The following is a 10,310-nucleotide window of genomic DNA, read 5'->3' on the forward strand; positions in this document are numbered from 1 at the left end:
CTCTCGATAATAGTATTAGTTTTCAAGTGTCTTAGAAAACTAGGTTCTTCTGTTCAAAACTTCTATTATCTTTTCTCGATAATAGTATTAGTTTTCAAGTGTCTTAGAAAACTAGGTTCTTCTTTTCAACGACTTTGATGTCTCATCAAGACAGAGTTATTCAACGCCTTAGTAAATTCCAGGCGTCCCCTTTTATCGATAATTATTTTAGTTTTCAAGTGTCTTAGAAAACTTGGTTCTTCTTTTCAACGACCTTAATGTCTCGTCAAGACAGAGTTGTTCAACGCCTTAGTAAATTCCAGGCGTCCCTTTTTATCCGAGACCGACAGGGAATACCTTAGACCGTTCTGGTCTCCTCGAAGCCTTGTTCACAACTGTTCACTTCTCAAAAATATCACACACGTGCGACAATTTAGCACGAAAACGTCTCATCCAATCAACGGTCATGAGGGAGTCAGGTGACATAAAAAAGGGGAAACTAGGGAAGGGGGTAGGAAAGGGGTTAAGAAGGAAGGAAGGAAGAACAGAGCAGCAAAAAGAAAGAAAAGAAAAAGGAAAGAAAGATGGAAGATAATTTCCACATATTCTCTTAAATATCCTTGTCAATTAAATTTTGGCAATATAAAAAGTATACCTTACACTTGGTGAGATTTGAAAATAATTCCGTATTATGAGTTTCTGCCAAACAATGTATTCTCTGAAATATCCTTGTCAATTGAATTTTGCAATATAAAAAAAGTATACCTTACACTTGGTGAGATTTGAAAATAATTTCGTATTATGAGTTTCTGCCAGACAATGTATTCTCTGAAATATCCTTGTCAATTGAATTTTGCAATATAAAAAAAGTATACCTTACACTTTGTGAGATTTGAAAATAATTCCGTATTATGAGTTTCTGCCAGACAATGTATTCTCTGAAATATCCTTGTCAATTGAATTTTGCAATATAAAAAAAGTATACCTTACACTTGGTGAGATTTGAAAATAATTTCGTATTATGAGTTTCTGCCAGACAATGTATTCTCTAAAATATCCTTGTGAATTGAATTTTGCAATATAAAAAAGTATACCTTACACTTGGTGAGATTTGAAAATAATTTCGTATTATGAGTTTCTGCCAGACAATGTATTCTCTGAAATATCCTTGTGAATTGAATTTTGCAATATAAAAAAGTATACATTACACTTGGTGAGATTTGAAAATAATTCCGTATTATGAGTTTCTGCCAGACAATGTATTCTCTAAAATATCCTTGTCAATTGAATTTTGCAATATAAAAAAGTATACCTTACACTTGGTGAGATTTGAAAATAATTTCGTATTATGAGTTTCTGCCAGACAATATATTCTCTGAAATATCCTTGTCAATTGAATTTTGCAATATAAAAAAGTATACCTTACACTTGGTGAGATTTGAAAATAATTCCGTATTATGAGTTTCTGCCAGACAATGTATCCTCTGAAATATCCTTGTCAATTGAATTTTGCAATATAAAAAAAGTATACCTTACACTTGGTGAGATTTTAAAATAATTCCGTATTATGAGTTTCTGCCAGACAATGTATTCTCTGAAATATCCTTGTCAATTGAATTTTGCAATATAAAAAAAGTATACCTTACACTTGGTGAGATTTGAAAATAATTTCGTATTATGAGTTTCTGCCAGACAATGTATTCTCTAAAATATCCTTGTGAATTGAATTTTGCAAAATAAAAAAGTATACCTTACACTTGGTAAGATTTGAAAATAATTTCGTATTATGAGTTTCTGCCAGACAATGTATTCTCTGAAATATCCTTGTGAATTGAATTTTGCAATAAAAAAAAATTATACATTACACTTGGTGAGATTTGAAAATAATTCCGTATTATGAGTTTCTGCCAGACAATGTATTCTCTAAAATATCCTTGTCAATTGAATTTTGCAATATAAAAAAGTATACCTTTCACTTGGTGAGATTTGAAAATAATTTCGTATTATGAGTTTCTGCCAGACAATATATTCTCTGAAATATCCTTGTCAATTGAATTTTGCAATATAAAAAAGTATACCTTACACTTGGTGAGATTTGAAAATAATTCCGTATTATGAGTTTCTGCCAGACAATGTATCCTCTGAAATATCCTTGTCAATTGAATTTTGCAATATAAAAAAAGTATACCTTACACTTGGTGAGATTTGAAAATAATTTCGTATTATGAGTTTCTGCCAGACAATGTATTCTCTGAAATATCCTTGTGAATTGAATTTTGCAATATAAAAAAGTATACCTTACACTTGGTGAGATTTGAAAATAATTTCGTATTATGAGTTTCTGCCAGACAATGTATTCTCTAAAATATCCTTGTCAATTGAATTTTGCAATATAAAAAAGTATACCTTACACTTGGTGAGATTTGAAAATAATTTCGTATTATGAGTGTCTGCCAGACAATGTATTCTCTGAAATATCCTTGTCAATTGAATTTTGCAATATAAAAAAGTATACCTTACACTTTGTGAGATTTGAAAATAATTTCGTATTATGAGTGTCTGCCAGACAATGTATTCTCTGAAATATCCTTGTCAATTGCTAAGGGAAACCTTGAGTGTTGAAATCTGTGTTTAATATTTGACATTTAAATTTGACTAAGAGTAAAACCCATGCAAATTAATAGATTAAAAACTAATATTATCAAAGCAAATAAATTCCTGGTTACAATGATCAACCGCCGATCACTTGTAATACGACAGTAGTCATAGAAAGTGTAAAATGTTCTTTTAATAAAAATAAAAAGTTTAATCGTTTGTGAAGTTTTAATCTTACTATACAACAACATTAATAAATATTTCTTAACTGTAAAGCAAAAACAAAGTACATATAACAGAGTTCATCTTACAGCAGGTTTGATAATATTAATCTTTCAAAAAATTTAATTGTTTTTATATATTTTTGATTAACACAGTTGCTTTTATGACAATATACTACTTACTTACAAGTTTACGTGATTTTAAAGTCATTTAAATATAAGAGGCAGATTAGCATATTCTTTTTGTATTCAATCCATACAATGCTTAGATTTGTGAGATCATTTTGTTTTAATCAGCATTTGAAATGTTTTTTTTTTTAGATGTTGACATCAGGGATTGCTATTGTTCAATGTGTTATGGTAATTAATCGAATCAATGCTTAGATTTCTCTATCCCTTTCAAGAATAGAATAATAACCTTGCAAATTGACAACATATTTTTTATCCAAAACAGTACCACTGGCATTCAGTTTGTTTTAAGTGCCCTTCAGACGATAATTGTTCATATATGTTGCATTAAATCAGGCCAGGTAAAAGCATGTGTACTGTTTAATCATCTGTATTGTTAAATAGAATTGTTTGGTAGTAAGAAAATGCATTCGTGTGCATTGTTTAATAGAATTGTTTGGTAGTGAGACAATACATTCATTTGTATTGTTTAATAGGATTGTTTGGTAGTGAGACAATACATTCATGTGCATTGTTTGATAGAATTCTTTGGTAGTGAGACAATGCATTCATGTGTATTGTTTAATAGAATTGTTTGGTAGTGAGACAATACATTCATGTGTATTGTTTAAAAGAATTGTTTGGTAGTGAGACAATACATTCATGTGTATTGCTTAATAGAATTGTTTGGTAGTGAGACAATACATTCATGTGTATTGTTTAAAAGAATTGTTTTGTAGTGAGACAATACATTCATGTGTATTGTTTAATAGAATTGTTTGGTAGTGAGACAATGCATTCATTTGTATTGTTTAATAGAATTGTTTGGTAGTGAGACAATACATTCATGTGTATTGTTTAAAAGAATTGTTTGGTAGTGAGACAATACATTCATTTGTATTGTTTAATAGAATTGTTTGGTAGTGAGACAATACATTCATGTGTATTGTTTAATAGAATTGTTTGGTAGTGAGACAATACATTCATTTGTATTGTTTAATAGAATTCTTTGGTAGTGAGACAATGCATTCATGTGTGTTGTTTAATAGAATTGTTTGGTAGTGAGATAATACATTCATGTGTATTGTTTAATAGAATTGTTTGGTAGTGAGACAATACATTCATGTGCATTGTTTAATAGAATTGTTTGGTAGTGAGACAATACATTCATGTGCATTGTTTAATAGAATTGTTTGGTAGTGAGACAATACATTCATCTGTATTGTTTAATAGAATTCTTTGGTAGTGAGACAATGCATTCATGTGCATTGTTTAATAGAATTGTTTGGTAGTGAGACAATACATTCATGTGTATTGTTTAATAGAATTGTTTGGTAGTGAGACAATGCATTCATTTGTATTGTTTAATAGAATTGTTTGGTAGTGAGACAATACATTCATGTGTATTGTTTAAAAGAATTGTTTGGTAGTGAGACAATACATTCATTTGTATTGTTTAATAGAATTGTTTGGTAGTGAGACAATACCTTCATGTGTATTGTTTAATAGAATTGTTTGGTAGTGAGACAATACATTCATTTGTATTGTTTAATAGAATTGTTTGGTAGTGAGACAGTACACTCATTTGTATTGTTTAATAGAATTGTTTGGTAGTGAGACAATACATTCATTTGTATTGTTTAATAGAATTCTTTGGTAGTGAGACAATGCATTCATGTGCATTGTTTAATAGAATTGTTTGGTAGTGAGACAATACATTCATTTGTATTGTTTAATAGAATTCTTTGGTAGTGAGACAATGCATTCATGTGCATTGTTTAATAGAATTGTTTGGTAGTGAGACAATACATTCATTTGTATTGTTTAATAGAATTGTTTGGTAGTGAGACAATACATTCATATGTATTGTTTAATAGAATTGTTTGGTAGTGAGACAATACATTCATGTGTATTGTTTAATAGAATTGTTTGGTAGTGAGACAATACATTCATGTGTATTGTTTAATAGAATTGTTTGGTAGTGAGACAATACATTCATTTGTATTGGTTAATAGAATTATTTGGTAGTGAGACAATACATTCATGTGTATTGTTTAATAGAATTGTTTGGTAGTGAGACAATACATTCATGTGTATTGTTTAATAGAATTGTTTGGTAGTGAGACAATACATTAATTTGTATTGGTTAATAGAATTATTTGGTAGTGAGACAATACATTCATTTGTATTGTTTAATAGAATTGTTTGGTAGTGAGACAATACATTCATTTGTATTGTTTAATAGAATTATTTGGTAGTGAGACAATACATTCATTTGTATTTTTAATAGAATTGTTTGGTAGTGAGACAATACATTCATTTGTATTTTTAATAGAATTGTTTGGTAGTGAGACAATACATTCATGTGTATTGTTTAATAGAATTGTTTGGTAGTGAGACAATACATTCATTTGTATTGTTTAATAGAATTATTTGATAGTGAGATAATACATTCATGTGTATTGTCCCACTATGTGGTAATCTCTTTGGTAATGTGATAATCTCCCACTGTTAAGATGAGGGTTGTGTCGTCATTCATTGACCCTGCTTATGTAGCCGGCATATCAATCAACAAATTGTGGTATAATTTATATGGAATGACGCGTCTTCATTCGGAAATTTCGTAAGTATTCCATGGAAAGATTTTGTCATACTAGAAATCAATTCAATGATATCAACATTCCAGACATTATTCCTGCCTCTGGCATTTAGATTTGTTTTCATTTTATTCAGAAACATTCAATATGTACTTTGTCTCTTGTTTATTTCTTTTTATCAAGTTTTATTCATTTTTCACTAACCTAACATTTTATTTATTGTTTTGATATATTTGCTTCGGAGATCGTTTATTTTTGTTAAATTTATCAATTTTATTTCATTTCATTTCGATTTGTTTTTATAACCAAGACTTTTTTAAAAGATGGCTGTTGATCTCCTTATGACTGCAAACTATTTCCTTAAAAGTCGCAACTGTTTAAGTATAGCATCCTGTCATATATTATTCTTTATTATGCTCTCCATGAACTTTCAAATCTCCAGCAAACTTTCTGATTGAGATTTGTACACATTTATCCTGCACCGTTTCCATTTCCATATCGGTTGTGCTTTTTATGCACTGCCCCATCCTTACTACGGTCTCTTGATATGAATAGTATATTTTAGTGAGGCATAGACTCAATTCTTTTCGTGGTACACATACTTTATAAAGAATATGGCTTTTGTCAATTGTTAGTTATTTTTGCAATATTTTATTTACGAGAAATAATGGACAAGCATTTTATCCCCCCCTTCGCTGAAGCTACTATGTGATTTCATTACATTGTTTTGTGTTTTTGTGACCTGTTTTTCGCAATTTGATATTTCCGGGATTAAAACCAGGAATATTCAAAGTGTAGAGTTTTCATATAATTCACCAACTTTACTTTTAAGAAGAAGAATATGCGCACATTTTCCCTTTCTTGTATTATTTTTCATCTTTTTTGTTGGGGATGGGGAATTCTACCGGATGCCGAACATTCTTTTATTAGTATAGTTACTCCAACCAAGAGATCTTTTTAAGGTTCTAACCGCCTCTGTAAGTGGCATTGTTTGTATTCATCTTGCACTTGGTTCCCAGGATATATTTTTTTAGAAAAAGAATATACGCATATTTCACAAGAATGTTTTCTTTTTCTTATATTAATTTTTATTTTTTGCCGGGGATGAGGGATTCATCAAGAGGCCAAACATTCTCTTATTAAGATACTTACTGTCCCTGTAAGTGCGATTGTTTATATTTATCTTGCACTTGGTTCCCTGGGTATATTCGCTAGATAGTCTATGAAATTATTTTGCTCCTATAATGACTGAAATGATTGAGATGTAAAGATTCCAGTTTCTTTTTATATCGAATATAGGACTTTGGTTTTCTCCCTCTCCATTTTGTTAAGGCCAGGACGCTTACTTTAAATTGATATGCTAATTACTCCCTATTGTCCTGTCTTTTCTGGTACATTTGATACACATGCCATCACCCAATTGTTATATAGGGGTTTCATTGAAAGAGTCTTAGAGTCTTATTAGAAGAGTGTTTGTCTTATTACAGAGAGGGATATTGAAAGACTCACAGAGAGAGATTTTTGTTGTAAGAGACTTAGATAGATTGTTCATGTTAGGAGAGATTCTTATATATTTTAAATGTTCATTCCTTAATTGTGTTGAATGGAAGAAGAAGAAAGCTCTTGGAGTGGAGGGATATAGTGTTCAGACAGTTCGGACATGATGATGTTGAGACGTGTATGTAAAGACATATAACACAAATATATAATACAATTCCACTTTACCTTTGAGTGAGGACATAGTGTGTATACATGATGTAGATTCACATTGTAATATGAGAAGTCGAGATGTGTATGAAAAGACATTTTATAACACACATATATAATAAATTTAACTTTACCTTTTTGTAAGAATCATAAACACAAGTCGAGCTTTACAAAACCCATAATGGTTTATTTCGTCACGACCAGCCGTTTCCATCACAAAGAATTCAAAGTTTCACATTTTTTCTTGAAGTGACGTCTCGCTCCCTAGACGACTGACTCTCTCCGAGTTTTCTCACTGACTGACTAACTCTCAAGTTTTTTCTCTATTCCTAGAACTTTCTATTTTCCGTGACGTCATACACATGTTAAAAATGTGCCTCTTTCACGTACTCTGGACATACGTGTCCAAAACTTTTCCTATTTCTACAAAAGGAATTTTAACCTATATTCAATATGTTAAAAACATTATCTTATAAGCTGCATTCTTTCAATTTAAAATTTCATAACAAACTTGACAGTTCACATTCTTTTCTTGAAATATTTATCTATATTCTAAACAAATGTTTGTTTTACATTTTTAAATTCTCACACGTAACCTATTTCTAAATTAAATTACGAGGTTCGAATTTGTCTATTGCTATTCATTTTCATTTTAAACTAAATTCTCCATTTTTATACTTACATGAAAAGGGTACAGCCCTTATCATGTAACACAATAAGACTTTACAACTGGATGTCAGTGTGAGTTCTCATATGTTTCACTAAAGATGATTTTAGATGACAAGAAATCCACACACTGCACAAGAATGTGGCTTCTCGCCAGTGTGAGTTTTCATATGTTTCATTAAAGATGATTTTAGATGACAGGAAAATCCACATACTGCACAAGAATGTGGCTTCTCCCTTTTTTTTGATTTTATCATTTGATTTGCAGAAAAAGAAAATCCACACACTTCACAAAAATGTGGCTTTTCTTTTTTGTTTTATTTTATTTTAATTAAAGTTCTCAGAAATCAAGGGGACCACAACCAGAGACTAACACTTGAACTCTATATGAGATACATAGATAATCGAATGTTTAATTTAAGTTCTTTATCTCTCAAGCACTTAGTTAATAAAGAATTTAGAACATAATTTTCCTCTCCCCAATTAGCCATTTTTATACGTTAATTGGGGAGAGGAAAATTATGTTCTCAATTCAATTTTCTCCAGTGTGACTTCTCATATGTTTCACTAAATTTTATTTTTCAGAAGAAGAATACCAACGCACTTCACAAGAATGTGTTTTTTCCCCAGTGTGAGTTCTCACGTCTCGCTAAATGTGATTTCCCAGAACAAGAATATTCACACACTTCACAGAAATATGGCTATTCACTAGAGTGCGTTCTAATATGTATAACTAGCGATGGTTTTAAGGAACAAGTATTTAGCTTTTTCGTTTTTTCCCTCTTTTTTTCATTTTTCTTAAACTTTTTCTTCTAGTAGATGGGACATCCAACCAGATGTCTGACATTTACCCCTATTTTAGTGAGTCCAACCAAAAGATCTTTTCAGGATTCTAGCCGTCCCTTTCAGTGCAATCGTTTGTATTTCACTTGCACTTGGTTCACCGGGTATGCTTGCTATGTACTTTTTAAAGTTCTTTTTCATAAGCCCAGTTGCTCCTATGATGACTGGTATAATTGAAACGTCTTTTAATTTCCAATTTCGTTTCATATCTTACATAAGTCCTTGATACTTTGTAATCTTTTCCCTCTCAACTCTGTTAAGCCCTGTATCATTGGGTACACTGACCTCTATTATGGTCGCTTTTTTGTTTGCTCTGTCCCAAATCACTATATCTGGTTTAACAGCTGCGTTTTCAAGATATATAGCAGTAGGGATTATGTAGTCATAGTGAATAGTGTAGTTGTCATTCACAACTGTTCGTTCGGGTATATGTTCCCAGGATTTTCTACTATACTGAATGTTGAGTTTCTTACATATCTTCCAGTGAAGGTATTTGCAAACTCCGTTATGGCGATCTGTATAATAACCGTCTCCAAGTAGGACTTTGCAACCAGAAATCAGGTGGCCCACACTCTCAACCTCAGTGCTACAGAACCTGCATTTATTATTGTTGCTTAGACCACACATCTTTTTGAAGGCGTTTGTCATGAGGCCCTGGTCTTGTGCAGCCAATATCAACCTCTCTTGGTCGTAATGGAGGGATCCTCTTTTGAGCCAGTCCAGGGAACCATCCCTACCAATATATTCTTGGGATAGTTCAGTCGGTAGGTATTTTGCCCGTTTATGGTTGGTCCATTCTTCTGTTTTAACACTATGGAACTGGCTAGTGTATTTTTTCCGACTTTTCTGGGCTATGTCAGTGGCAGGCTTGTTTGGGTTCTCAGTATCATTTGTAAGGCAATCTTTTCCAAAATAAGTGGCAAGTTGTGTTATAGATGTTGTACTACTTGCTCGTTTCTGATAATGGTCTTTAATTTTCATAAGCTTGGGGTTACAGGAACTTATTATGTACTGACCTATGCTGACGATTGTGGCTCTGTGTTGATGATTGACTTCCGAGAGTCCTTCTCGCCTGGGTAGGTACATCAGTGTGAGTTCTCCTATGTACCACTAAACATGATTCATGAGAAAAACGATATTCACACACTTAACAAGAATATGGTTTTTCTTCAGTGTGAGACTTTAGATGATTTAATAACGTTGATTTTTTAGAACAAGAATACCCACATACTTCACATGAATGTGGCTTTTCCCCAGTGTGAGTCCTAATATGACTTACTAAGTTTGATTTTTGAGAGAAAGTACATCTACAAACTTCACAAGAATATGGCTTTTCTCCAGTGTGTGTTTTAATATGTTGTACTAAGTTTGATTTTTCAGAACAAGAATATCCGCATACTTCACAAGTATGTGGCTTTTCCCCAGTGTGACGTCTCATATGTTTCATTAAATTTGATTTCACGGAACATGAATATCCACACACTACACAAGAATGTGGCTTTTCCCCAGTGTGACTTCTAATATGCCTCACTAA

The sequence above is a fragment of the Euprymna scolopes genome, chromosome 46, assembly GCF_053919585.1.
Source record: "Euprymna scolopes isolate OS-2025 chromosome 46, ASM5391958v1, whole genome shotgun sequence".
Classification (NCBI taxonomy): Eukaryota; Metazoa; Mollusca; class Cephalopoda; order Sepiida; family Sepiolidae; genus Euprymna; species Euprymna scolopes.